The sequence below is a fragment of the Culex pipiens genome, chromosome 2 (assembly GCF_016801865.2).
Source record: "Culex pipiens pallens isolate TS chromosome 2, TS_CPP_V2, whole genome shotgun sequence".
NCBI classification, from domain to species: domain Eukaryota; kingdom Metazoa; phylum Arthropoda; class Insecta; order Diptera; family Culicidae; genus Culex; species Culex pipiens.
Window position 1 is genome coordinate 163,112,764 of NC_068938.1, and position 27,817 is coordinate 163,140,580.

A 27,817-nucleotide genomic window follows, 5' to 3' on the forward strand; every position below is an offset into this window, starting at 1 on the left:
GTTTATAAAAAAAATAATAACGGGAATTTTTATGTTAAACTTAAACATTAAGTGGTTATATCTTTAAAGCAATTTTTCAAAAAATCATAACTCAGCGGTAAAATTTTTTTCCATACTTCTCTAAGGCTCAAACAATGCGTTTTTTTTTGTCACCTATGTATAAGATATTAAAAAAACGAAAAATTCAAACATACGGATTTTAGATAAATGAGTTCTTACGAAAAAAAAAAATTTGATTTTTTGCGTAAACAAAACAATATTATTTTTTGACACGTCAATTTGGACTTCAAAAGTTACAGCATTTTTAAGGTTAAAAAAAAACTCAGGGGTGTTATTCTTTAAAATCGAGATATCTTCATTTGAAAAAGTCTAATTTTCAAAGGAAAATCATAAGGGACCACCCTAACGAAATTCTAAAATGTTCCAAATATATGTTTTTTTATGAAATTTTGCCCGCTGAATCTGAATCTGCCCTTAGAATTGACCCAAATTGTAAAAAAAAGATTTTTGGTAATATTTTGGGTTTTCATTTTTTTTTATTTTTTTATTTTTTTGATTTTTTTTAATGATAATTTTACATGGAAACCCAAAATATGACAAAAAAATGATTTTTTGTCACTGTGGCTCAATTCTGAGGGCAGATTCAGATTCAGCGGGCAAAATTTCTCGGGTGAGTTTTCAAAAAGCCGTAAGAGCCACCGTACCCAGGCATAAATTTTCGTTTTTCTCGAAAATGAAACAAAATTTCATTTATTTTTATTTTGGGGCACTTGAAGGACGTGATGAACAATCTCGAGCATTTGTGATATTGGTTTTTCGTAAGTTGGTCGAACACCGATGCAAAAAGGACTTTGTTTACCAATGGCTCTTACGGCTTTTTGAAAACTAATCCAAGATTTGGAACATTTTAGAATTTCGTTGGGGTGGTCCCATATGGTTTTCCCTTGAAAATTAGACCTTTCCAAATAAAGATATCTCGTGTTTAAAGAAAAACACCCCTGAAAGTTTTTCAGCATTTGTAGTGCTGGATCTCCCCTTCAAAATGCAACCTGGTGCTTAAAATTTGGCTTGCACCTTTTCGAGATATTTATGTTTTAAATTTGCATCTTTTTTACCTTAAAATGGCTGTAACTTTTGACCCTTAAGTCCAAATTGACTTGTCAAAAAATGAAAATGTTGGATTTGTAGAGCTCTAAAAGTTCCCGCATAATCATTTTTCTCTAAAACTTAACCCTGAATTGCCACGTCCAAAAAACTGTAGAAGGCGTAGATTACGAGATAAAATGTTGGTATCTTCGACAAAGTTGCTTGGATTGGCAAGCTCAACAGTTTTTTAGAAGACAAACATATTCCTGAAAAGTTAGATTTTCAAAATCACCCTAATCGTGAACCACCCTAATTTTCAACCAAACCAAAAGTTGCCCCTTTCCATTTGCAACAACCTTTCTCAAGACACCAAAGCTCCAAAACTTCACAATTTTTCGGAAAATCCTTTTTCCACTTAATTTTGCGATCTGGGCTATGGTTGTGACCAAAGAGGCCATTTTACATCAATGGTTTGCCCATACAAGTCACCGTACAATTTTGGCAGCTATCCATTCAAAAATGGTGTTTTAAAAATTCAAAAATCAGTATCTTAAGAAAAAAAATTCTGATGCAGTACGATTGTTGTTTTTGGCTACATCTCCCCTTAAATATAAAAAAATAAAATTAAAGTTATTATCAAGGTGAAACGGGACGCCAGTTCTTGGATAACTTCTGTTTAAATAAAATCAATTGCTAAACTCGACAGATTGCTTGCTATCGACCTATTTAACATCGGCAAACGTCTTTTCTCAAGGGTTCTTCCAAAAACTCGAAGCGTGGTGTTCATATGGCGCTGCCTTCCCGTCCCCCCTTAAGTGTCACATAACAAACAGCACTCTATTTTAAATGACTTATGATATGAATTATAGTGTCAAGAAATGAATCATGTAAATGTTTTTATCTTTTAAAAATTCAAGCAATTTAAAAGTTTGAAAAACAGGACCCACATTTTAAGGAGCAATTTTAGGCCATTTGTTCCTGAACCGTGTTAAGGGATTTTCTATTCGATTTAGTTACTTCCACAAGCATATTTTTTATTTTATTGTATGTTTAGGGAAGTTAAAAAAGCATCTTTCACGATAGAGTTTAAGATGGTAAAAAAAATGTTGCCAGAGGTATGAATTACATAATATGAAAAGTGTGATTTTAGGAAAAAAGAATTAATCAAAAATCAAAAAACTTTGCCCAATTAATTTTGCAATCAAAGTAACTTAACATCTATTGATTGATGAGAAACAGCCTCTTGAAGATTAAATTTTATGGAAAATGAGTTTTCACTCAGTGCCAACTCTAGGAATCGCGAAAACTATTGGATCCATTTTCAATGATAAAAACGTTTAACTTTGGTCTGATATATTTAAGATTTTTGAATCACGGGTATATTTATAAAAAGCCTAAAAACACATATTTTGGAAATTCTCAAATGTTTGGCTGGATTTTAAATTTTAAAATATTTTTTATTGAAATGATCAGAAAATTTGGCAAAAGTTTCATTTATTTAAAAAAAAAAAGAGGACAATTTGGACAAATTTGGACAACCAGCTGTCAGATCTACAAAGTCAAAACGAAAAATTTAAGTAAATCTTCAACGCTCATCGAAAATATTTCACTGAATATTTTGAATTTTGAAAACAATAACTAGCTCGGGAAAAATGCTTTATAACACAATTTTTCAAAATTGATGACCTCCTTTCAAAATCTGCCCAATTATTAAGGGGGCAAATTCTAAAGAATTTTCTTGAAAACGATATCTTATCAACTGCAAATAGTTCAAAATACATATTGCTGTGATGATAATTCTTTTTGGTCACATTCTAGATCATTTGAAAATATTTTAAATCTAAGTTAAATTTTAGTTATTTTTCAGAAAATAATATATTTAACCGTCAAAACTCACATTATTCAATAACTAATGAATGCTAATCTAAGGTACTAAGGCCTTTTGATAAAGTTTATTCATTAAAATATCAAATTTATTTTATTTTTGTTTCTTTTCCAAAAAAGAACAACAAAACATCTAAATAAAAGGCAAAAATAAAATCATCACCATCACCCACCACCTAATCCTAAGCAAAAAGAGAGAAAAAAATGCCTTTTTTAAAAAGGACACTCATTCCAAGCTTCCTGTCCCCTCCTGTCAGCGTTAGACCTGGCTGGAGCTGGGGTTGTCTCGGTTAGCTAACTCTCCATCCTGCTTCCTGTGCAATCGGGATCAATCCGTCGCCGCCAGGTCACAACCCCCGAGGGTGGTGGAAGGTCAATTTAAATATCTGGGTGAAAGACGACTTTTCCGCCGTCGTCGGTAATCTTGGGGATGATTGTGAGTTGGGAGGCAAAATCGGAAAATTATTATTATTTTTTTTTTTTTTTTTGAGGGGAAAGGAAGTGATTTGTTGAAAAAGGAGGTGAAGTAATGGAAACGTTTTTTTGTTGGGATAATCTGCAAGAGGACACCCCTACTTAGCTGAATTTAAATGCTTCCCCATCGATTGGTTCAATGAGCCAAACATCTGAAATCCGGTCAAAACGAAAAAAAAGTTGCCCCGGAAAGGTTCAAAAGGGTCCTCTGAGTGAGCTTTGAAAGCATTCCCCTGTTCCATCAAACTGCAATAAAAGCCGAAGAATTAGTACAACCTGACCCCGCTGAAAATAAATCGATTTTCGTCCGTTTCTCAACAAGGATAACGTGCTTATCTGCGCCACTGAAATTAATTTCCACTCAAATTGCATAAAATCTTCATCACGTTTAAACGCTGTTTTATCTCGCCGAAAAAAAATTGTTATCACTTTCAAGCCAATTTTCCAGCAAATTTATGATGATCACCTGCAGCTTTACAATCATTTTGGAATTGCGTCGTAGGTGTCTGTTTTTTGTTTGGTGTTATCTCTTCACGCGCCACGTGTGGCTTTGTGGTGCCAGAAACACACGTGGCATGTGCTTCCCGCCAGATGGCACGCACAGACGACGACGTGGCAGGGATGGTCCCTGAAGGGCACTGTTGTGGATTTTGTGCAGTGGAATTGGTTGATTCGGTGATGGTGTCATTTTTACAACAGCCAGAGTGTCATTGTCAGAGAAACTGAACAAATTTGATCGCAAACATATCTTAACTTATAAAAAAAACTGTTGCGTTGAACACGAAATATATTTATTAAAACAAAATTAAAAACAATATCTTGGAAAATTGTTGAAATTGGGCGCTCTAATATTGATGAGAACTTTACAAAAAATGGGTGCTCGGATTTTTTTCCAATTTTTGTATGAACTTTTTTTCCAAAAACAAAATATTTCTCATGCTATAATTATTGAAAAATTGAGTTTTTTGAAAAAAAAAACTTTACTCATCTTTAGTTTTACTTTAGTTTTTAATGATAAATCAAATGTGCAATCGAAAAGTACTTTATATAAATTTTGAGAAAGTGCGCCGTTTTCGAGATATGGCCACTCAAAGTTTGATTCTAACTGAACATTTTTTTGATATTTGTATGAGAACATACCAATTGCAAATTTGATTTTAGAGCAATTCCAGCTCAAATCAGGATTTTTTCTGGTACTTTTGTACCCGACAGACATGTTATGCTAGGCCTATATAAGCAATTTTTGTGTTTTTGCAGCCAATTGTAGAAAGGCGTAAGTAATTTAAATATTTTTGTATTTTGTCATTTTAAAATTACTGTATCTCGAAGCATAAGTTTGCCTCGGACAGTTTTTCGATTTGACTTGTTTTAATATTTTCGTAAGCTTATTTACTATCCAGGTTTTTGCCACACTGAAAAAAATATTCTATTTTCAGTTATGAGCAATAAAATTAAGCTTGTATCTGTAAGCCCATACATTCAATAGAAATGCTGTCAAAACCAATTTTATGGTAAATTAGATGAGCTTTCCGGTAAATATATTAACGAGACTGAAAAATAAAGTCTGTCATATAGAAATTGCCAAAAACCACCAAAAAACCTTTTTTCAACATTTTTATTTTTAAAACCTGTATCTTGACAACGATTGCATATAGGACAATGGTCAATATGGAAACCTTTATGAAAAGTTGTATAGAGAATCGATTCCCACTATCGTTTATTTTTTTTAATTTTGACGTTTAGACCACTTTTCAAAAACACAGTTTTAGTAAATGATTTTTGTAATTTTTAGGAGAGTCTTTTTGTACCATTTTAGGCTATTTCTTCAAAAAAATTGAACGAAAAAATTCGTGACGGCACCTAAAAATTTAACTATCAAACTTAAAAATCAAAAAATCTCATAGAGGTGGCGTGTTTTTTCTTTCAGTGTATTTTCTTCGTAAAGCCCTTCAAATTTGCTACAAGTTTGTCTTTCACCACTTTTTTAAACGATTTAACGGCTTGGAGATACAGTATTTTTTAAATTACAAAATCCAAAAATATTCAAATAACGTACGCCCTTCTCAAATGTTGGCTTATATAGGCCTAGGATAACATGTCTACAAAGTTTCATTGAAATCGGAGAGGGTCGGGTACAAAAGTACCAGAAAAAATCCTGATTTGAGCTGGAATTGCTCTTCACATAAAAAAAAACTGAATCAGAAATACATTGAGTATTTTTTTTTTCTTTTATCAAAAATAATAAATAATACGGATTTCGGGAAGTTGATTTTTTTTTAAGGTTAATTTAAAAATCGGCAATTTGTCTGATCGGCAACTTTGTCTGAATTGTTCTCATCAATACTTACAATTTTGCTCAGCAGTTCAAACAATATGGTATGTATATATTTGAAAATCTGGGAAGGGATTTTCATATCGATATGGTGTCTTCAGTTAAGAAGCTTGAAACGTCGCATGACTAGTTTACGCTGTTTCCTAATGCGGTTCCGGATGTGGCCACCGGAGATCGGTGGAACCGGTTCCGATGGGTCATATAGTAGTTGATATTATTCTAGGATTGTTTTGCATGACTATTCATGGTAGAAGAAAGCTTATCAGTTCACAATTGGAATAATCTGACACTTTTTCCAAAAATCCGGATCTTCCGGTGGCCTGTACTCCGGCCACAGGTCCGTGCAGTGCGATTTTTCATCGGATTATTTTTTCTGGTGCAAAAACGAAGCTTTTGGTGTATAGCAATCGATGGTTTGCGCGAAATCATGTTGCGGTAATTTTTTGGGTCCTTTTTTCCCACTGTGCGTTGGAAAGGTCTTTTGATTACCCATCCAAAGTTTTCATCAAAATATCTGAGATCAGGCCTCTGAAAAGTGTATAAATAACACTTAAGTAGGGGAAATATGCCCATTTTAATCACTCTAAGCCGTTCGACCAATTCTCATCACTTTTGCCTTTTCCGCTATTAAATCAACATTTTCAGATGTATCAACAATGGAGAGTTGCTTGCTCACTTTTGTTTGAGCTATTCATTACTTTGGAACAGTCAAAAACACTTTATGAAAGCTGTAATTCATGATCAAAGTGCTGATAGGCCGATAATAGAAATAGGCTGAGAAAGGGTATAGTTCCCCTACTTATAACTTTTGATAGGGTTGTCAGATCTTCAATGTTTTGGACTCGTAAGAAAGGTCACAAAAACCACCCTGAGGAGTGAGGAAGGCAAAACTCTCAGCAATCGAATGCAATTATCAGTTTTCCCGTAAGTGTTCGTCCAAAGCGTTTAAAAATGCATTTTAAAGCGCAACATTTTCATATCTGGCAACAATGTACGTAAAATTTTAGCACGCCATTCTACATCAAAAAATTTTCAAATTTGCTGCCCAAATATTGACTTTTTTTATGTTTTCTACGTTAAATGGTGAAAAAATGAGGTTTTTCAAAAAAATTGAAAAAGTGGGGAGGGGGGAAAAATGTTTGCTCTTAATTTAAATTGACCCATCAGCCCATCAGGGTCAAGTTTAAATACTATTTTTGAACTGGTTTTGACGGATTTTTTTTCGGTTTTTAAACGCTACAAATTGAGCGTCCAAAAATCCCTTTGAAACCTAACTCCCCAATCATCACTATTTAAGACACATTACTGGAAAAACAAGTCATTTTTAAAATTTCGAGCAACTTTTCCGATTTCGTGTGAGTTGGCAGAGGATTACATATTTTAATTACCAACCAATCGGATTCAAACATATATATGGTCAATGAAACCCCGCCTCAATAAACACAGAAAATTAGCAAGTAAACTTTGCACAATTCACCTTTTCCGGTAACAACCAATCATTCATCAAAAGTGCTGTTGCTATCGGACCGAGTTTTGCTTCAGCTTGCTCGGTATTTTGGTATGATTTTCCTGCGAATAACCAATTTTTATTTTTTTGGTACTGAGAAAAATATCCGAAACACGAGAAAAACACGTAAAATTCCACAACGTTTCTTCTACGAAATGTTGCCCACTTTTGGAAGGTGCTTGCCAATAAAGTGGTTAAACTTTTGGTGAAAACAGGTTGGGTATTTATTCCTAGAACTTATCTGGCAAATTTGAGTTAAAATTGATTTTTCGTTGGTTAATTTGTTCAACTTTTCAGGAAGAGACATTCGTCCGAAAAAGTTTTATTCTGTTCATTTCTCCTGTGGGCTTCCGATATTGCAAATTGCATTAAAATTGCTCACCCGACTGTGCCTTTTCCCCCCAAACCAGTAGTTGGTAAACAAATTTCAACCCGTCTCGAAAATTCAATTGCCAAAAATTCATCAGCCGGAGCATGTCGGCATAAAACATAAATGTTGAAATTTCGGAATTTTCCTAACGGATGGTCGTCCTGCTGCTCCCTGAGCAACGTCACTCAGTTTCAACCAATTCAATTTACTCAACGTTGTTTACTATCATCATCATCATCGTCATCATCCTCGTCGTCAACATCATACCGTCTCCCCCTGGAGTGAGCATAACCGACCAAGTTCAGGATGTGCACTTTTTTATCTTTTTTTTTTCGATGAAAAGTCCTTTTTTGCCGGTAAAGCAACAGCACAGCATCCGTTCGATATTTTCCCGCCCAGCTGCTGGCCAGAAGACTGGTGCCAAAAAAGAGGAACGGCTTAGGAATAGACTGATGAGGTACGAAGATACCTGCCAACTCCATCTGGTTTGATGATCCTGGCTTGTGGTGTGGGGTGAGGGTTGTTAAATTGTGCACCTCTTTTTTAAGATTATTTTTTACGGGTCCCCGGGTTTTGCCGAGAGTTAGGGGAGAGTCGTGCAGTTTGAGGAATGTTCTCGATAACTCTCACATCTGGTTCAAGCGTAACGTGCTTTTTAATCCTGCATTAAGTATTCACGCGTAATCCGAACCCAACCCCGCGTAAGACCACGTACTCTCATTCCGCATGCAAAAGGTGTTGCTGGTGACACACCTTCGTTTCTTCCTTCGTCGTCGTCGTCGTCGTCGCCGTGATCAACCCCCCGGAGTTCAATTTATAGTTCAACCATCGACGGGGTAATATTGGCTGATTTTACGTTCCGAAAACGCGCACACATTCCACGTCGTCGCCGAGTCGGGCCACGTCCGACTCGGAACCATAAAGTCCTGGTGCCGACCACCACCTGATTCCAAGAGGTGATTCCAGGTGTACGCTCTCCAGCAAAGTACGTCACCGTGCGCCATTACACCGGAGTTTACCGTCCCGAAAGGATTCGTAAACAAAATCAGCACAAAAAAGAGGTCGAAAGTTGGGTTTCATTGCCCTTCGGAGTGGGATGGGGGGAACCGACGACGCCGCGGGCTCATAATGTCCTTTCCCTGCTGGGTCGTAAATACGCACACACACGCAAAAACACAAACACAGAATTACGGTGAAAAACACGATGTATGTGTTTGTCACACTTGGCTTTCTCGACCCGCTGTCCCCGAAAAAGGGCGAGGTTTACCTGTCCCGGTTTTCCAGGAATAAACTTTCACTTCTCAAAAGATGAAAATTACGAGCTTGGTTGAGAGGTGACACGATGTGGTCTGAGGTAACATGTTTCAGGGAAACTTGTATGTGGTTAATTACGGCCTATGATTTTCTACCACGGAAAAATGGTATCGCAAATGTCAATGTTATATTTATACCTAAATGAATAATAATTATCAAAGCCATAAGGAATCATATGAATGTTTTTCGTGTGAATGAACAAGAGAATATTTAGAGATATTTTTTGAATTACAAAAACTAAATTTAAAATAACGTATATTTTTTTATAAATTTGTATTTGTGAAGTAGACAAAAACAATAACTTTGATGTAGGAACATAAAGAGTTTGCTTGAATTGATTGCAAGTGATTATAATTTTACGAAAAAGTATTTTGGAAAAGTGTTTATTTTGGGTATTTTGACCAGTTTTTTTAGGTTTTCTTCTAAAACTCAGAAATATGGTGCCGCTCTAAAGCTTCTTATAAGCGAAAAATTGAATGTTAGGCCCTTATGAAAAGTTAGTCTTGGTTTTAAAAAAAATTAAAATAAAGTTTTCGAATATGACGGAAAATTTAACGAATGTTTCATTATTTAACATTGAAAATTTGACCTTTAGTTACTGAGATATCGCCATTAGAAAATTGTGGGTTGTTGGGGTGAGACTTAGAAAACATCAATTTTCCTGTTTTTAAATATTTGCATGGCAATATCTCAGAAACTAAAGGTCGTATCAACAAAGTTCAAAAAAGCAAAATATAGAGAATTTCCTCAGCTTTTCAAAAATTAAAAACTACGACTATTTTCAAAAAAGTTTTTTTAAAAATGGCTATAACTTGAAAACGGTGCATTTTATCAAAATTTTACTAAAGTACTTTTTAATCGCAAATTCAAAAAAATAAGTTGAAGAAATTTTGCGATCGAGCAATTCCAGCTCAAATCGGGAATTTTTCTGGTACTTTTGTACCCGACCCTCTCCGATTTCAATGAAACTTTGTAGACATGTTATCCTAGGCCTATATAAACCATCTTTGTGTATATGGAGCTAATTGTACACGAAAATAACATTTGATAATGGCGTAAGTTATTTAAATATTTTTGTATTTTGTAATTTTAGAATTACTGTTTCTCGAAGCCGTTGCATCGTATCAAAAAGTAGTTAAAGACAAACTTGTAGGAAATTGAACGAGCTTTCTGAAAAAAATACACTGAAAGAAAAATACACGCAACTTCTATGAGATTTTTCAGTTTTTAAGTTTAAAAGTTAAAATTAAAGGTGAAGTCTCGATTTTTTTTTCGTTCAATGTTTTTAAGGAAATAGCCTAAGATGTTTCAAAAAGACTCACGAAAATGCAGGATGGTATGCCTCTCCTTGAAAAATACTAAAATCATTTACTAAAAGTGTTCTTCTGAAAAGTGGTCTAAACGTCAACATTTTAAAAAAAAACCGATAGTGGGAATCGATTCCCCAGACAATTTTACATAAAAGTCTCCATATTAACCATTGTCCTATGTCCAATCCTTGTGAAGATAAAGCGGTTTTAAAAATAAAAATGTTAAAAAAATATGTTTTTAACACTTGTAGCACCAACGGGGTCAAAACTTACGCGAAGCACCAAGGGGGTCAAAAAAGTTGGAAATGCAACTTCAACCGGCTGTATCTCGGCGAAAACTCAACCGATTTGGATGATTCTTAATGCATTCGATCCGGAAGGATGTCAAGAATCACCTCCAACAAGGTAGATCCAAAACAGATGCGTCTACCTTAAGTAATAATAAAAAAGGCATTTCCAACTTTTTTCCAAGGGTTTTATGAGCCGGTGAAAATGCATTTCCAACTTTTTTGACCCCGTTGGAGCTACAAGTGTTAAGGTGGTTTTTGGCAATTTCTATACGACGAACTTGATTTTTCAGTCTCGTAAATTTATTTAACCGGAAAGCTCGTCCGATTTCCCATAAGTTTGCTTTTGACAACTTTTTAATTTGAATCGTTTAAATATTCATGTAAGCTTATTAATATCCAGGTTTCTAACACACTGAAAAAAATATTTGATTTTCAGTTATGAGAAATGTAATTAAGCTTATTTCTGTAAGCCCATACATCCAATTGAAATACTGTCAAAGGCAAACTTATGGGAAATTTGACGAGCTCCCCGGTAAAAATATTTTCGAGACTGAAAAATCAAGTCTGTCATATAGAAATTGCCAAAAGCCACCAAAACCCCGATTTTTTCATCATTTTTATTTTTAAAACCGCTGTAAAGATACATCTTAAAAAACCGACAGTGGGAATCAATTCTCCAAACTATTTTACATAAAAATCTCCATATTGACCATTGTTCTATGTCCAATCCTTGTGAAGACACAAGGATTGGACATAGAACAATGGTCAATATGGAGATTTTTATGTAAAATAGTTTGGAGAATTGATTCCCACTGTCGGTTTTTTAAGATGTTGACGTTTAGACCTCTTTTCAGAAAAAAAACAGTTTTAGTAAATGATTTTTATATTTTTTAGGAGGGACATACCATCCTGCATTTTTCGTGAGAATTTTCGTCACATTATAAGCTATTTCCTCAAAAGTTTTGAACGAAAAAAATCGTGACATCACCATTAAATTTATCTTTTAAACTTAAAAACTGAAAAATCTCAAAGAAAAAAAAATCATAAGAGTTGCGTGTAATTATTTTTCAGTGTATTTTTTCAGAAAGCCCGTTCAATTTCTAACAAGGACAAATTGGTCTTTAACCACTTTTTGATACGATGCAACGACTTCGAGAATATTTAAATAACTTACGCCTTTCTCAAATGTTATTTTCGAGTATTTCATATACACAAAAATGGCTTATATAGGCCAAGGATAACATGTTTACAAAGTTTCATGGAAATCGGAGAGGGTCGGGCACAAAAGTACCAGAAAAATTCCCGATTTGAGCTGGAATTTCTCGACCAATATTTCAATCTTTGAAAAAATCAGTATTGATTCAAAAATTCATAACTCGGTCAAAGATTTTTTGCACATTCTGGAAATTTCTGAAAAGTTGGCATTTGATGTCCCCTTAAACATATCAGAAAATAAAAAAAAATAAAAATAGTGTTTTTTGCAAATCATGTTTAAGAGACAAAAAGTGAAACTAAAAATCAACAAATATTTTTTAAGCTTGTATCATTTTTTTCAGTTAAGTCCTTATCCATACCTACAACTTTGCCAAAGACACTCAAACGGGCTTTTCCCTCCAAACGATTTTTGAATTTTCACATATCATCAGTGTATGGACAGCTGCCAAATTTGTATGGAAAATTATATGGACAAACTTATGATGAAAAATGCATACCGAAGGCACCAAAAAAGTTTCAGCCGGATTATAAGATACAAAAAATCGCTGACCGAAATTTCAGAGAATTGCTCCTAAGGCACTCTCCAAGATCCCTTCGAAAAATTGGCTGTGCTAGGATCTGATTAGATTAGATTAGAAAATCCGCTTGAAAGACCTTTCCAATGAGCATAACGTTTTAGAGGCCGGATCTCAGATATTTCGATGAAAATGATGTCCGGATCCATAATTGAAAGACCTTTTTAATAAGACTAAAACATCAAAGATCTGATTATCTTGTTAAAACTTATAAGAACACAGAAAAAAATGATGGTAATATTCATCAGGAAATCGTCAGCTAAGTGCTATCTTGTGACAACGACCATTTAGTACTTTTCGAGAAAATCGATTTTTAAAGTTTGATGATAAATATTTTCAAAACTATGAGAGATACAGCCAAAATTTTTGAAGCAATCGGTTCGAATACTATCCGTTAACAAACACTCCAAGTTTCAACTAATTTGGTTACACCAGTTAAAAGATACAGTAAATTATGTAATCAAAAATCTGAAAAGCACGTGTCACAAGTGTGTTTCGAAAGTAAAATTGTACTACGTGTCACAAGTGTGCACAAAATTCCCATACAAACTAAAATAAGCTCAAATCAATGGTTTAATCGATTTAATTAGTTTATTTTCAAAAACAAAAGATTGCATTGCTTGTAGAAAGTGTGTATCAACATAAATTTGTGAAATACAAGACAATTTTTCCACATTTTCCAACAACATGTATGACGTGTCACAAGTGTGCACGATCATTTTGATGATAAATTGGTCTATGTCACAAGTGTGTATTGCGATATCCGAGAAACGGAAGCGAGTATCCAAAATCGGGTTAAAGCATCTTGTAGTGTTTGTTAAGTATAGCAAAACGTCATCATTAACTCGTTTTCGACCAAAATGGTCTATGTCACAAGATAGCACACAGCTGACGAAATGGTGACAGATTTTGTGTTAAAAAAAGAATAATTTTACATCAGGAATTGTTGATTTTTATTAAAAAAAATCTCTTTGAACTTACGAGTTATTGAAATACTTTTAAGATGCAATATGCAATACGTCGTTAAGTCGTTAGTAAGATAATCGAAAGACCTTTCATATAAGCTTAAATCATTGAAGATCTGATAACCCTATCAAAAGTTATGAGCACTTAAATCTAAATTTTAAGACTCAATTCGACTTATACCATTTTTAACAGTACGTGTAACAAGATAGTACACAAGAGACGATGTAATTTATGAATGTGAGGAAGGTAACGTTTTTTTATCCGTTTAAAATGTTACAACATTGAACTTTGAAACTTTGCATGAGCTCAATCATTTGAATTTAAAATTTGGAAATTATGGTTACCTTAAATATATCACTATCGATGTTGAAAATTTAAACTTTTGATGCTGTTCATAAAAGTTTATGTTGACACAAAAGGAGACTGGCTCATGGAAATTAAACTCCTTTCAAAATTTGTTTGGAAAATTCAAAAATATCTTAAAAACGATTATAATCGCAGGTAAATGGATTTTAAATCGTGGTGTTGTGTTCATTCAATCGAATTCCCGTAATCTCTGTTTGAAAATCTATTTTCCTTTTCTTGTTTTTTTCTCTCGAACTCAGAAATCGACTAAATTTCATATTTTATAACGCACCATGACAGACTGGCTGGCAGTCTGTGATCTTGACTCGAGAAGAAAAAATAGCACATCAGCTCCCTTGGCAAAGAGAAACGCAAACAAAAACATCGGCGAGGAAAACCCAATTTTCCACTTACCTTCAACAGTCCACGAATCGCTGCTTCTCTCTAGAGAGAGAGCACGCCCAACTACGTGCGGCGCACGTAGCCTACCTTCCAGGCGCTCGCGTGCGTTGCTATTATTACTCGTTCCGAAAAAAGGGGCGCCTTTCCATCAAGCTTTGACGCACAAGTCAAGCGCAAGGATCAAACGCGCCGTCGGCAGTGACCTCCAAACCCCAAGGAGACCGACTCTATTTTTCATTGTGTGGAAACACCTGTTCGGAATTGCGCGCACCCGTCGGAAAAATCGATGAAAATCACGGCTCTCGTGCGGCCCCCCAAATCGTAAATAATTTTTAATATTTTATTTATTCTTCGCAATATGATTGCCACTTTTTCACGAATGAATTTTTTTTCGCTCTCCCCGGTGAGATTTTCCACCCACTTTTCCTTCTTCTCGATGTTTGTAATTTTCCGTTTTCCCCGCCACCGCTCACTCACGCCATTGATCGTGTTTGATACTGACCGGCCACTTTAATATTTAATAATAACACTAACCGAGCTCTGCTCTCATTTGGCTTCCAGCCAAACCCCGTTCGGGCGGCTATATCGATACATTTTCCGTAAACCGACTTTTCCTCTTTCTCATCTCGACAAACGCCCCGCCAAAAAGGTGATTCCGAATCTTTTATTAAAGGTTTTATGGGTTGGCCGTTATTTTCCAGCGGGAAAACTCGTCTGCTCGCGTGTGTGATTGTGTGTGTGTGTTCGTTTAATATGGTTCAATAATTTAGCCAAAATATTTGATATCAACAGACGCTCGCGCGCCCACACACACACGGACAGTTATGTAACTAACATGAACCTGCGGCACACCGGCTTGCAGCTGGCAATAACAGTTTAATTTATTTGCTTGAGTTTTCTTCTTTTAATGATGTTCTAAGTTTAACTACTTTTGATTAAATATTTTATTCAGATTGTTTGAATTTTACACACTAACACTTTGATTACGTTTAATGTTGCTGTTGAAGGGTTACGCTAACAAGCTATGATTTATTACTTCATAATGAAGCTTTAATTGTCCGGCGGGCTGTTTGTGCGGACTCCTGGAACGAAAGGTAGAGAAAATAAACATGGTTAGAAAAACATTGGAATGAAAATGCCGGGAATTTCCGGTTAACTTTGGTGTCGTGCATTGCGAAATAGAAATTTGCCGCTTGAATTAATTTTCCTAGAACGGTCAATTCAAAATTTTACATTTCAAACTGAATTCAATACAAAATCAGTGATTGACTTTCTCGGAAACTAATGTATGCGTTAAATCAACTCTGGTCAAAAATACTCAATTGTTATGAGTACTGACAGAGATTTTAACTACACAATGAATTGAAATTCAGAAACATTTAAACAATTTTATTACCTGTAATTCTTTTATAGGATAATTATTTTCGATCGCTAAACTGTCTGTTTGCATACGAATCGTTTATGCATTTTCATCACGTTTGAGTTGATGATTAAAAATATTAATAGTTTATGCAACAGATGCAAAAAGTAGATTTTTTCAGCACGAGAAAAATATTTGTGGTGAAATTTCCTTAAAGCTGCATGCAAAATAAGCTACCCTTAATTAAGCATGAGCATGAGCATTTTTTTAATTGGTAATTTTTTGACTTAGGCGCGTCTACAAAATTGCTAATAACTTTGCAAAACTTAAACGAACCCTTGATGTTTAGGGATGTTTTGGAAAGGAAACGAGCAGAGCTTTCGAATGCACTTGTCAGAAAAATACCGTTTCATACATTTTTTAGCCACAAAACACCAATGTACTTTTAAAAGTCATCTTTGAAGGCCGGCACCCCGCTTTATCGAAAAACTGACAAATCCATTCGAAAGCTGAGACGATTTTACATAAAGGAACAATAAATCTAAGGTGTGTGTTCCTCCTATCTATTTTAATCTAATTTTGATTCCGCGAGGGCAGCGCTCCGTTCGCATTTCGAAAGCCCAAAATTTTGCAGTTTGCTTGCTCCATTTTAAGATTTTGTCCAAAAATATAGGTGCTTACTTTTAAAATGATAGTTTATTGTCCAAGAATGAAGATGCACTATCGTTAGTTGACTAATATTTATGTTCTTTCAATGGACAAAAACCTATCATTTCAAGATAATGTAAACCTAAATGTTTGTGTATTGATACTGAGCGATTTGAGAAAATATGTTCAAAAACGTGAAAACGTGGGTGCGAGAAAAAATTGTTCCCAACATCATAATCATGGGTCAGGCTTTTAGGTAGCCAAAAAATCTTTCTAATCAGTCTTTCATTTTGAAGATTTGACAACCCTATTAAATTGAGTGGACAACCCTATTTAATGATTGGAGGTTTTTTTTCTGTGATTGTATTTCAACGGAAATACATTTTATGAGCAATTCTTCACGAAATTGGTCTTCTTATCTTAATTTTAATTTATGTATTTTTTAATCCGGCTGAAACTTTTTTGGTGCCTTCGGTATGCCCAAAGAAGCAATTTTGCATCATTAGTTTGTCCATATAATTTTCCATACAAATTTGGCAGCTGTCCATACAAAAATGATGCATGAAAATTCAAAAATCTGTATCTTTTGAAGGAATTTTTTGATCGATTTGGTGTCTTCGGCAAAGTTGTAGGTTTGGATATGGAATACACTGGAAAAAATTATACACGGTAAAAAAATTTGGTGATTTTTTATTTAACTTTTTAACACTGAAACTTGATTCGCAAAAAACACTATTTTTATTTTTTTTTATATGTTTTAGGGGACATAAAATGCCAACTTTTCAGAAATTTCCAGGTTGTGCAAAAAATCTTTGACCGAGTTATACATTTTTGAATCAATACTGATTTTTTTTAACAAAGCGAAATATTGGTCGCAAAAATTTTTCAACTTCATTTTTCGATGTAAAATCAAATTTGCAATCAAAAAGTACTTTAGTGAAATTTTGATAAAGTGCACCGTTTTCAAGTTAAAGCCATTTTTAGGTAACTTTTTTGAAAATAGTAGCAGTTTTTCATTTTTTTAAATTAGTGCACATGTTTGCCCACTTTTGAAAAAAATATTTTTGAAAAGCTGAGAAAATTCTCTTACTTTAGTTGCTGAGATATTGCCATGCAAAGGTTTAAAAACAGGAAAATTTATGTTTTCTAAGTCTCACCCAAAAAACCCACCATTTTCTAACGTCGATATCTCAGCAACTAATGGTCCGATTTACAATGTTAAAATATGAAACATTCGTGAAATTTTCCGATCTTTTCGAAAACAATTTTTAAATCAGGACTTACATTCCAAAAGGGCTAAACATCCAATATTACGCCCTTTTGAAATGTTCGTCTTGATTTAAATTTTTTGAAAATATTGTTTTCGTAAAGATCGGAAAACTTTCACGAATGTTTCATGTTTTAACATTTTAAATTAATCTGAGAGAATTGCTCTTATTCAGAATAAACTCAGTTATTACTAGATTTCTTTCAAAAAGGTTTTTTTCTTGTTTTGAACCGTAAAAAGTTAGTAGTAGAATTTAAATAGTTTTGTTTTGCGTCGTAAAACATTGTACAATAAAATGCATGAACACAAATTACAGAATTCGGTAAAGTTCAATTCTCCACTTCAGAACAATTTGGAAAAGTAAAAATACCGATTTCGATAAAAACTTGCCGAAATTCGGTAATCAAGTTAGGTATTATGTATCAATCAAAGGTAAAATAATGTTTATTTTGACGTTTGGTTACCCGACATAATTTAAACATTACCGATTCCTCAATTATCGATTACTGAAACAAAATGTGTAAATGATAGGTGAGTAAATCATAACTGGTTTTATACACCAAATTTTCAGGTTCAGTTTCAGTTTATATCTACAAAAACTAAACTAGAGTAAACCGGGGCAAGAAAGCGCAACAGCCTTTTCTGGCCTTAATTGCAATTAAAATTTGCAATATTTGGCTGGTGAATATTTCTATGGGTATGCTATTTGCCAGCAAAAAAGAAATGGAAAAAATTAAACGTGTTATTTTTGCGGCAAAAAATCATTTTTTCGCTTTTTTGTTAGTAAATTTTATGTTTGATATTTTGCTTCATGCTTTACAATACCTAAGATTTACCAAATGAAAAAAAAAACCTAGTATGCAGCTTGTTAACTGATGTAATTATTAAAATCGTGGTAATTATTAAAATGTGTAAAGATATTCACTGAATTGTTTCTCTAAATTGTACTACGACCTTTTCAAAAATGAAAAGGTGTACGGGGCAAGTGTGCGCACTTTAATTTCCCAAAAGTTTTATTATTAAAATATTTGAGTCAGGATTGAACCAGGAACCTCGTGATTAAAAGACGGAGATAACAACCGCCAGGCCACCCCGAAGATGTGAAAGATGGCTGACAAACCTCATTCAAAACAATGTCGCCTCCGGTTTACTTGGATCAAACATTCTGTTGAGTTGCATCTTGGTATACAGTTTGGTGCACCGGTGGTGTACCAAGGTGCTTTCGGTACAGTTGCTATGGTGTGACAATAAACAGCTCGGTTTGGGTTCTAGAGTGACACGAAAACCGCACCACGGCGCACCAGATCTTGGTGTTCAGTGAAGCCTGCTCGCAGCAGAATGAAAATTTATCTATATATGGAGAAAAAATAAAAGTTGCTCAAATCGATTGATTTATTTAATTTCATCTGTGTTATTGATTACGAAAGAATAAAATGTTTGTTATTGATTTTAAGACTGATTGCCAGATAAATCTGGGAATGCCAGATTTTTCAACTGCAAGCCAAAATAAAAATTCATCCTTCTCTGTTCCAGATATTGACATATTTTGCCAGTTTTATCCACTTTTTACCCATTATAAACAACTTAAAAAAATGAACGAATTTAAAAACTAAAGAAACATAAAAAAATAGAATGTGATTTTCTTAAAGAAAATGTAAATTCAAAATTTTTGAGGCCGTAAAATCAGTTAAAGCATCTGAATTTTACAAAGTTTTCAATTAATTCATATCCTCCATCTCCTTCACAATTCAGAATTCTTATATTTTGTGTGCCATAAAAATGTCATTCTAGATTTATATCATGTTTGCTTGGCAATCAATCCAACTATAAAAATACAAATTAAATTCACAAACATATTTTTTTTTAGTTTCGTGATGATCTCCACTCACAAACATGTCCTCAATAACCTCTCGTAATCTTCCGTCCCAACCAAATGTCAACCACGTGTGCTGCGGAAACAAACTAAAACTAATTGCAAACAGATAGACAGCGCAACACTCACTACCCTACTCATTAAACCCGATTTTATTGCATTCTGTACCGGCAAAAACAACCCAACAAGTGAACAAAAAAAAATAAATAAACTCCTCAAACCGCAAACCACGCCACCGCCACCACCACCAAACCGATCTCGAATGTCACGAGTTCGAATCCCAATGCCAACGGACGCGTTAGAGCGCGAAGCTCACTGCCAACTAATCAGGGAGGTATTTTAATCGATTTCGATTTATTTGCCATTTTTTCCCTCCTTTTTCCTGAATGACACTTGTCAGCTTACCTCTTAAATTGAGCGCTAATCTTTCGCTGCAGGCGAAAACATTCACGGTTGACGCTAATCACGGTGCATCACATGATTTAGCCCCGCCACTAATTCATTCACGCGATGACACTTTGGCGCGCAAAATGAGTTTTCTGCCACTTGCTTTCACTTAAAACTGTGAGAGAGCGTTTAATTCGCTAATTAAAAATATTTCAGAGGGTCGTACCACTTCCACGCCACATTTGTCGGAGGTCGTTGTGGCGGGTTTGCTTCCTTCATTATTGATCACCTTAAATCACTAATTTCTTGGTGCGGGAACTCATCCCGCTTCACGCATCACTTATCCAGCGGCGTTAATCCCGGCTGACCTCTACCGGCTAGTCGCCGCATAATTGAACAACCTTAATGATCCGGAAAGCACAACCCCTCCAAACTTTCCTCGTAAGTTGTTCACTCACGCATCACGCGCGCACTCATTCGGCACTCATCGCGTGAGTTCCGCGCTTGTACGAGATCTCCGAAAACTTCCGTACACAGAGTATACGAGGACGACGCACGTGCGACCTTCACGACGTTCAGCTACCGATTGATTCCACTGGCGACGACGAGTTCGTGTTTAAGGATAACGCAGGAGATCCTACCCCGTCTCCCCCGTCAACCCGGCCATTACCCCGCAAGGCCGTCGTCTTCACTTCCTGGAACCGTCATCGTCGTCCTCGTCAACTCCTTCTCCCGAAGACACAACCTCTCACCGTAGCTCAGACATTCTGACGTACACAGACACCTTCTCTCACTCCACGCTTCGGAGCCATGGCGCGCCCAGAATCCCAACTCTACTTCCGGAACTCCACAACTTCCGCGAGGGTCATCGGTTCCACGTCTTCACCAGTTCCACGGCACAAATCCCGAATCAATCCTGAGTTCCCCCCGACTTCAAACTGTCAATCACCCACAACTTAGTAGCGTTCCGTGGTCCTCGCGCGGGGGACAATTTTCCGGGGTCTGGTTCGGTCCGGAGTGCTGCCAAGACTGACGGGTCTTGGAGCTGGAGCCCGACAGCTTCGGATCCCCCGCCGTCTCTCCGGATGTTTCGACCGCGGCGAAATCTTCTCGCTCGCACTCTCTCTGGGCCCGAGCCAGCTGATAACAACTTGTTGGAAGCTGCGAGTAGAGTCACTTGGGAAACTTGTTGAAGGAAGCAATAACAGAGAGATTTTCGCGCGCGTTTGTTATCAGTTTCAGAAAGAGCGGGCGAAATGAGTTTTCCCCGGGAAGTGTGAGTGCGCATGAGTGAGAGAGGGTGGGGCGAAAAGAGAGTGTGAATTAAAAAGAGAGAAAACTGAAATGAGAGAAACGATAGGATTTTGCAGCGAGATGAGCACAGGTGAAACGATAAGTTAGTAAGATGGAGCTGAGATGCAAGAAGGATGATTTTGATGGAGAAGCATTATGGTTGATCAGTGAAATGGTAATGTTACTTGGTAAGAATGCATGAATGAAAATGATGATAAGATAAAATTGAAAAAAAATCTCTATCTCTAACGTTGTTCATATTAAAAAAAAAAAAAACAATTATATTTCTTAGTATTCTTAGACGTCGCTTATCAGACTGTAAATTCTAAAAAGTCTAATTGAATTTAGTGGATTTTTATATAAAATAACTTTTTTTGGGTCACCATTTTGCAGTAATGAGCATATAACATTTTTTTAATCGGTCATCGGCCGAAATTGACTTCATATTTATTAGTAGATGATTTTTGAGTAGATGGTTCTCGAGATGTTCAATTTCCCAGGAATAACCGAGACCTGAAGTGTAAAAAAGGGATGGTCAAAGTATGGCCGACGGGCCTATATGTGGCCCGCGAGACCATTTAAATCTTTTTGCTTAATTTTTACACCTCAATCAAACATTTGTCATAACTTCTCATTTACTGGAATTCTCATAAAGCAAAAGGATTTAAAAATTTAAATTATGTCGCTTGAGTGTCTCTTTTTTAAAATTGTTGATAATTTATGTAAATTTTGTATTAACAGCTTTTTAAATTCATTTTTGAATGTATTACAATTTTTCAGAGTTTTGAAACAATCAATAAAGTTGATATTGTTCCTTTAATCTGGTAAGTGCTTTTTGCAGCGGTGTTATTTTACAATAATCATGGAAATCATTTGTTTTTAAAATATTCATAGACTGAACTAACAACAATTAAAAAAAGATTTATGTGATTGAATACTTATCATATTTAAAAAAAAAATTAACGTTGAGCTTTTCATTCAATTTTTACTGATATACGTTCGATATATCCATAGAACTTTGAAGTTTACAAAATTTATCAAAATGATAGTCATTCTTTTAATCTAACCTCAACAATGAAAAAACTACCCATTTTGTTAGAAGTAATATCTAATTTCTAAAACGTCCTTCAAGGCTTCAAATTTGTCTAGTCATTCAAAAACTTTGGGCAGGCCTGAGTTGAACATTCATCCAATCATCATTATTTTATTTAAGAAATTTCAAGAAAATATTTTTTACAGTTTTTTTTTCTATTTTCAGTCAAATTGTTCATAAACATTAAAATCGGCGATAATACTATCGCCGATAACGGACGATAACTTATTTTTAAAATCCTTCTTAATCTATCAAAATCATGTTAAATTTTTGATGCATTAGCTTAGAATACATTTTTTAATAATGTTGTAAGTTTCAAAGCATAAATAACGAAAAAAAGTTTTCAAGTTTTAACAAAATACCGTATTATTGAGAAAATACTCCAATTTTCATAATTTTTAATACCGTCCAGACTCGATTATCCGAAGCCTCTATAATCCGAAGTTTCGATTATGCGAAGGTTTGTATGAGACTTCAGATAATCGAATCATGAGCAAAAAAAAATTTTTTCCTGTAATTTTATTTTCTTACTTTTAATATAAAATTTAAGTTCTGTGACCCCATTTTAGTAAAATTTTAATAGTGTATTGCCTATTAAACTATTAAATCGATTTTTTCAATTTTTGATCGCCGTCATTTTGGCCGTCATGTTGGATTTTAAAATTCTAAAACACTTTAGCGTCATTTGGGGGTCATACCTAAGCTCGACAATATAAAATAAGACAACGAAATTATTTTTTTCGTGATTCCAATTTTTCCAATTTTCCCGAGGCCTTCGGATAATCGAGACAAGACTGTATGGGTATCAAACGATTTAAAATTATGCACGCATTTTCACTGTTTTGGAGTTATTTGAATGAAATAACCAAATTTTCACAAAATACCGTATTTTTTGAAAGTAATCAAATTTTCATAATTAGCAATATGGGTATCATACGAAGCGATATTTTGTATACTTTTTCACTTTTATTTGAGTTTTTTTATAATTTCTCAATTTTCACAAATTACCGTATTTTGTCGAAAATACTAAAATTTTCGTAATTTGTAACAAGGATATCAAACGAAGCAAAATTTGGTTTGCATTTTCACGGTACTAAAATTTTTTGAATGAAATACTAAAATTTTCACAAAATACCGTATTTTTTAAAATTCTCAAATTTTTAATAACTTGCAATATGGGTCAAACGGTTTGAAATTTGCTGATTAAAAAAAAAATAGTACTTACCCATGTTGCAAATTATGAAATTTGAGTATTTTAGAAAAAGTACGGTATTTTGTGAAAATTTGAGTATTTTAAAAAAATACGGTATTTTGTGAAAACTAGAGCATTTTATTCCTAAAATACTAGAACAGTAGAAAAGCAAACCAAATTTCGCTTCGTTTGATACTCATATTGCAAATGTTGTTTAATTTGAGTACTTTAAAAAAAATACGATATTTTGTGATTTTTTTTAGAATTTATATTTTGAAACTTCCTCATGGTATCAAAAAAAACTATAATACTCTAAAAGTATGAAAATGCATGGAAAAAATTCAAATCGTTTGATACCCATATTGTAAAGTATAAAAAAATAAGTATTTTAGAGAAAATACGGAATGTTGTGAATTGAAAAGTGACGTGATAAAAAGCATACCAAATTTAGCTTGGTTTGATACCCATGTTGCAAATTATTAAATTTGAGTGTTTTCAAAAAAAAATGGTATTTTGTAATTTTTTTATTATTTTTGAAAAAATACGGTATTTTATGAAAACTAGAGCATTTCATTCCTAAAATACTAGAACAGTGGAAAAGCAAACCAAATTACGCTTCGTTAAATTATGTAATTTTGAGTACTTTTAAAAATTATGGTATTTGATGATTTATTTAGAATTTATACATTGAAACATACTTATGGTATCAAAAATATATATAATACCCTAAAAGTATGAAAATGCAAGCAAAAATTCAAATCGTTTAATACCCATATTGTGAACTATAAACAATTAAGTATGTTCGAGAAAATGCGGTATTTTGTGATTTTTTTTTTGTATTTATTCATTGAAACTTACCATATTGTTTAAAAGAGAGCTTTGAATATTCATCATGAAAAAAAAAGTTTTTGCGAAAAAAAAGTAATTTTAGTCAACCAAATTGTTTAATTTTAGTTTTCAATGTAAAATCAAATTTGCAATCAGACCATGACAAATATTCGCAGCAACAGCTTCCCAGGCACGACAATCTGGCAGGAATCTAGCAGAGTTCCACAGAGCTTGATACTATTACCGCATTCTAGCAGAAATGTTCAACCGTTCTAGATGGATTCTGGCAGAAGCAGAAGGAAGGAACTGAATACCACCTATATTGTCACTTAAAATATATATTTTCGACCTCCGTGTACGCACGAGAGCAAGCAGCAGTCAAGTGCTCAGTGCTCCATCGTTTTTTCGATTTTTTTCGCCGTAGTTTACCGTGATTAGCCGCGAGTTTGCTCCACCAGCATGCCAAGGGCCGGCCGTGGCCGTGGTAGTTCGAGTGCGGCCTCGAAAAACCCGCGAAGTTCGTCTACCGGCCGTGTGCAAAAAGGTAAACAAACCAACGCCGTGTCGACCGCCATCGCGCAGGGGAGAGTGAGCGCAGAAGGAATCGACAAAAAGTTACTACATCCCGGATATGTTCCAAGATCACCAGTGCGAACCCGTTCAGGTACTTCCGGTGCCACGACCAGTGGCACATCAACATCCGCCAACATTCCCATCAGGAACGAGTTCCAGATGCTGAGCGACGACGAAGAAAACAACAACAACAACACCGACGGTAGCAGCACTACCGACGACGACGACGACGATGATGGTCGTGCACAGAAAAAAGTGCCGACGTCAAAAAAGAACAATTCTCCAACGGAACGAAGACCACCTCCAATTTTTGTTTTGGACACGTTGGCGGACGATGTTGACGAGTTGCTGGAAGGCCTCGGATATTGTCTGAAAATCGGTAAGTCGGCAGTGCAAGTCATCACACTGAACAGAAAAGATTTCGACCTGGTGCTTGAAGAACTGAAGCGTAGCAACTTCAACTTCTACACATACGACCCAGAGAAGCCCCCTGCTAAGGTCGTCTTGCAGGGTTACCAAGACCGTCCGATCGCCGACCTGAAGCGACACCTCTCGAACGCCGGAATAAAGCCACGGGAGATAAAAGTGCTCTCGCGAAAGACAACAGTCACGGGTACGCATACCCTGTACCTGTTGTACTTCGACCGCGGCACCGTCAAGATCCAAGATCTGCGGCGGACTAAGACGTTGGACGGTTTTTGGGTAAACTGGCGGTTTTACACCAAGAACCCGACGGACGTAGCGCAATGCCACCGTTGCCAGAAATTCGGCCACGGCTCGCGGAACTGCAACCTCCGGCCCCGCTGCGTGAAGTGCGGTGAGTCACACCTCTCGGAGGCGTGCGCACTGCCACGAAAGGCGTGTCGCAGATAGGGCGGGCAATGATGGTAGAATTTGAAGAATGCGTAAATGAGCACAAAATGTTGCAGAGATATTGCCTGTGACCATTCGAAATGTTAGTGCCGCAATTCGAATGTCTCTTGATTCTCCGTTAGACAACGAAGATGCACATGAAGCGAGAGCAACCTCGTGTGCAATGAAATGAGCCTGCTCCGCGGGTGCAACTGTATAAGTGTGAGCGCGGCGTCTGGGTAGATTGAAGTGTGCGCAACGCGCACGTTGGTAGAGCAAAGAGAGAGAGCGAAAACGAACGTAGACGCGGATGTGTCGTGAGAGTGTAGCTGATGAACTTCGGGATGAACTCGCGCGGCGTGGTTGAGGGAAATTGAGAGAGTTACGCGTGTGTTTGTTCGCTTGTGGACCGATTGTGTCGGGACTGGCCTTCGGGTTTCGGGATTCAGAAGAGTTCTTCAGTCTGGCGTTTAATCCTGAAGCGAGCGGTTGAGTTTTATGTGGTGGGTGGTGGGACCATAAAACGAAACGAAGGTTCGCTCCCGCGTGTGGCAGAATGTAGCCAGAGTTACGACAAGGCGGACTTGGGGGAAAACGCAGAACAAACTAAGCCGCGCGTAAAGTGCGCGAACTGTGACGGCAACCATACCGGCAATTACCGCGGATGCGTCGCGCGCAAGGCCTACCTCGAGGAGCAGGAAAAGAGGAAGAAGAAAGCAGCAGCGTCCCACTCTCCTCAGCGAAGTACGAGCGCAGCCGTTCCTGCAGTTGGGCAGCGTACGGTTCCAGCGGACAACCCAGCGATCCCTCCTGGATGGGGGCGTTCGTTTGCCAGCGTGGTCGCTGCCGGTAGCGGCGATGCGGCCCAGCAAGGAGTCACCGGGGAAGATCTCTTTACCCTGCCGGAGTTCTTTGCTCTCGCGGGGGAGATGATGACGCGGTTTCGGAGCTGCCGTAACAAGGCGGAGCAATTTCTGGCCCTCGGGGAGCTGATGATCAAGCACATCTATAATTGATTATTTTTGTCTGTGATCTAGTTTTAAGCTTTCTCTCTATCTATCCTTTTCCCATTGCACTTTTGTAAGTTTTTTGAAAACTTTTTCTTACTCTTGTCTATTCCATAGTTATAAGTAATAATTTTTCGATTGAATTACGATGTAAAACACAGCTGAAAGGAACATCAAAACTCTGTTGCGTACCTAAATGAACTCATTGTAACTTGATTATTCACAAATAAAACCGAATTGAAATTGAAAATATATATTTTTTTTTTCAAATAATTAAATCAATTCAAGAAAAAACCCAAAATGATTTTTCGACTCCAGAAAGATCAACTGCACAAAACACCCCATCAATCCCAGCATCGGGCAAAATTCGAGCACAATATCTGGATGCGAGCGAGGTCATGAACCAAAGCCTCCGGACTGTCAGGACAAATTGCCATCCTATTTCAAAGGACGTGTCCCGGTGCCAAGGATCCAAATTTGAGCCCACTGCCGTCGTCGTCACCGGCCGGCAAAGGCCATACCATGGCGCAACACTATCCTCCGAGGGGTCGTAAAAAAGCAGCGACATTTTGGCCGGGCTTGGGGCAAAAAGAAGCTCCGTAATGGCCGTGTAATACGAGACACCTGGAGCAGCAAAGATTGTCGTCACTCGCTGTGATGGCCTAGGGCCCTGGTCCAGGTCATGTTTCCTGGCTTCGGACAATGTCTACGTTCATGGGTGGAGAAGTCCTTGGAGCTAGGTTTTGTTTGCTGTAGGCAAGTTTCTTTATGGGATGCAATCTTGTATTAAATCAATGTTTACAGTCGGGATGGGACACTTTGTTTACAGCCCGAATGCCCTTGTCTTTGATGAAATGAAGTTTATTAAGATTACATCTATAACATTGGGGTGGAAGTTCACAAAAAGTTTTCAGTTTTTTGGCCAGGTTAATTATTTTTTTCAAACATCAATACTCATGAAAGTTGTTTGTTCACTTTTAGGTGACTTTCATTTGATTATTTTCTCCCCCCTAATGTCCATAACGTTCTATTATTTCACCGAAACAATCAACCCAAGCTGTCACATTCCACCTTTGGGGTCAACTGATTAGGTTCCAAAAGTGAGCAGCATCATCGGCCAAACCCATTTGGTGTCCCAAACCCCTTGCTCTCTAGTGTCATCTGCCGGGGGTTGGGGAGAAGGTCATTTTATCGCACGCGCATCGTATTCGCACCAAAACCCTCCCGGGGACATCCCATCCCGCCGGAGTGGTCTCACCACCCTGGTTCCATTCCATTCGAGGAGAAGGAAAATAAAATTGATGACAGAAAGGGGAATAAAAATCACCACTTGACACCAACCCTCGGCACACTGGAACTGGCCGTGACCGTGAG

The 27,817-nt window shown here is 36.3% G+C and overlaps 1 protein-coding gene across 3 annotated transcripts in view; it reads right to left on the reverse strand.

Annotated features, from left to right (window-relative positions):
• Positions 1-20,622, reverse strand: part of LOC120416738 (5-hydroxytryptamine receptor-like) — a 341,954-nt gene extending 321,332 nt beyond the window's left edge. For all 3 annotated transcript variants that reach the window (XM_039578572.2, XM_039578570.2, XM_039578571.2), the window contains exons 1-2: positions 19,624-20,622; positions 14,083-15,152 (exon numbers count right to left, since the gene is read on the reverse strand). The gene's annotated coding sequence lies outside the window, so the exon portion shown is untranslated. The remainder of the gene's footprint in view (positions 1-14,082; positions 15,153-19,623) is intronic.
• Between the last annotated feature and the right edge of the window lie 7,195 nt (positions 20,623-27,817).